This window comes from Octopus bimaculoides, chromosome 6, assembly GCF_001194135.2.
Source record: "Octopus bimaculoides isolate UCB-OBI-ISO-001 chromosome 6, ASM119413v2, whole genome shotgun sequence".
Classification (NCBI taxonomy): Eukaryota; Metazoa; Mollusca; class Cephalopoda; order Octopoda; family Octopodidae; genus Octopus; species Octopus bimaculoides.
The window spans coordinates 90,723,856-90,726,399 of NC_068986.1; the positions used below are offsets into that span (position 1 = coordinate 90,723,856).

A 2,544-nucleotide genomic window follows, 5' to 3' on the forward strand; every position below is an offset into this window, starting at 1 on the left:
ATATATATATATGTATGTATGTATGTGTGTGTGTGTGTATATATGTTTGTGTGTCTGTTTGTTCCCCCAACATCGCTTGACAACCGATGCTAGTGTGTTTACGTCCCCGTAACTTAGCGGTTCGGCAAGAGAGACCGATAGAATAAGTACTAGGCTTCCAGAGAATAAGTCCTGGGGTCAATTTGCTCGACTAAAGGCGGTGCTCCAGCATGGCCACACTCAAATGACTGAAACAAGTAAAAGAGTAAAAGAGAGTATAGAGTATATATACATATACATTTAAATGAAGAAGAAAATGGAGATTGGGAAGTTAATAATTGTTTATTATTAATGCCAAATTAGTCATCTTCACTTACAGAAACGGTTGTAAGTGAAGATGACCAATTTGCTGTTGATAATAAACAATTATTAACGGGCATTCTTCGTGACAAGACGTACTTTTCTTAGCTCTGGCCAGTCAGTAGCCAAAGAAACAGATTTCAACTCAAACCAGCAGTAACTTTCTTTGTTTTTAGTCCCAGAACTCTTGAATTTTACTATTCTACTATCATCGGACGATAAATTTACACAAATTTATATACAACCTGGAGAAACAAATATAAACCAAAACTAAACCCAAGATTAGTTCTAAAACTAGTCCTGTGAGTACAATTCCTTTCTCTTGATTTGTATTAAACACACTGCTCATTTTGATTTGTACTAAATAGACTGAACTCTCTCACACACACCCAGATATAGCCACGCAGGATCTTTCTGAATTGACGGGCACCACTTGTTTTCTTAACGAAACACTTTCAAACTTGGGATACTGGTAGAATGTGTCATATACAACATCTTTTTCTCTTAGCCTTCTTAACAAACATTTCTACATTGCAAGCTATTTCATGTTGAAGTTGTCGTATTTGGATCTTTCTGAATTGACGGGCACGCATTTCTGAATATATCGACACAAACTTTACAACGGTGCATTCACTATTATACATCAAGTCACCAATAACTAACGTATAGTGCATAATACTGTGCCATTGAATATGGCCAATAATATTCTAAAACGCCACTGGGTAGAAAACGAAATCAGTGCACTGATAAACGCTTGGTACACTCACCATAACGATAGTGTAAAAGCTAATGTCTACGGCAAAATCGCCGAAAAAGTAGCGTCACAGTCCTTTTACAGATCTGTAAAACAGATCGAAAACAAAATAAAAGAAATCACACGATCGTTTCATGCTTTACACACGCACATGGTAACACTAGAAGCCATACTTGTCAATGGATGTAGTGCACCCACTGACCCAACTCCAACAGGTCAGGGGTCACTTCAGCGACTCGCTAGCCAGTAACAAACAACATCCTCATTGATATCGCTTTCTGACCTAATTCCACTCAACACTACCGTGGAAAACCAGGACTCACTACCACAGCAACAACAGCTTGCTACTGCTACTACATTGGAAGTACCTTGTTTGGCACCACTGTCTGACCTGATTCCACACAGCCCTACTGTTGCAAATCAAATTTCACTGCCGCTACAACAACAACAGTCTGCTACTGGTACTACAGTAGGACCACTGACCAACGAGCCTGCCAGTACAGAAAAACCTCTACTATGTCCACGTCAAAAACCCTGTCGTTACCATTCTCAAGGTAACTGTAGATTTGGCCCCAGCGGCACCAACAACAAGGGGCACTGTGCATTTTTCCATCCTACCTTATGCCGTAGATTTGTTAAGGGCACCTGTCCATAAGGCATAACGGGAAAAAACTGCCCTCACCTCCACCCCAAATACTGTCCTAAATACAGAGTCCATGGCACTGATCCTAAATATGGATGCACAAAAGGCAATGGATGCACCTTCTTCTATCCTAAACTGTGCCAAACTTCTGTGTCACTAAGGATGTACTTGAACCCAGAATGTAACCACCACCATCTGAAGGGCACAAAACGGTCGAAAAATAACTATAAACAGCAACAGAGGAGACCTACGACAACAACAAAAACAAAACACAACCACATTTCACCTCCTACAACCAAACAACAAAGACAGAACTATGGGAAAACCATAACATGAACTATGTATCCTCTGACCAAGTGGCAAAGCAAAGAGGCAACTCTTTTTTACTAACTTATCTAGAAAATATGAAAACCGACCTAAGCCAGGAGATACAACGGGCTATCAGCAACCATTTATGCAAAACGCAAGGAACACACACCCACCACCAACTAGAAAATCATACACACACAGCTCCATACGAAAACTACCTTCATTGCTACCTCTGAACAACATAAAACATAACTTGGAACAATGCAAACATCAAACTACCCTTACCTCGACATTCCTGTTAAATGTACGTGGCATCAACCCATCAATCAATGCCCAAAAATGGAAGGTCCCATATATAGAGAGTTGGCTTGCCGAAACGGCACATTGCTTCCCTTTCTTTATCCTCACTGAAACTCACCTAAACAGCACACATATGGATGCCGAAAAAAAAATATAAAAGATTTCACCATCGTCCGCGCAGATCGTACAGACCGAAATA

General features: G+C 40.3%; 1 protein-coding gene across 3 annotated transcripts in view; it reads left to right on the forward strand.

The window, feature by feature from the left end:
- The window catches only part of LOC106869804 (uncharacterized), a 23,164-nt gene that overhangs the window by 840 nt on the left and 19,780 nt on the right, over positions 1-2,544 (forward strand). The window contains exon 2 of one of the 3 annotated variants that reach the window (XM_052968956.1): positions 516-641. The exons of the other annotated variants lie outside the window; for them this stretch is intronic. The gene's annotated coding sequence lies outside the window, so the exon portion shown is untranslated. The remainder of the gene's footprint in view (positions 1-515; positions 642-2,544) is intronic. 3 annotated transcript variants of the gene reach the window in all.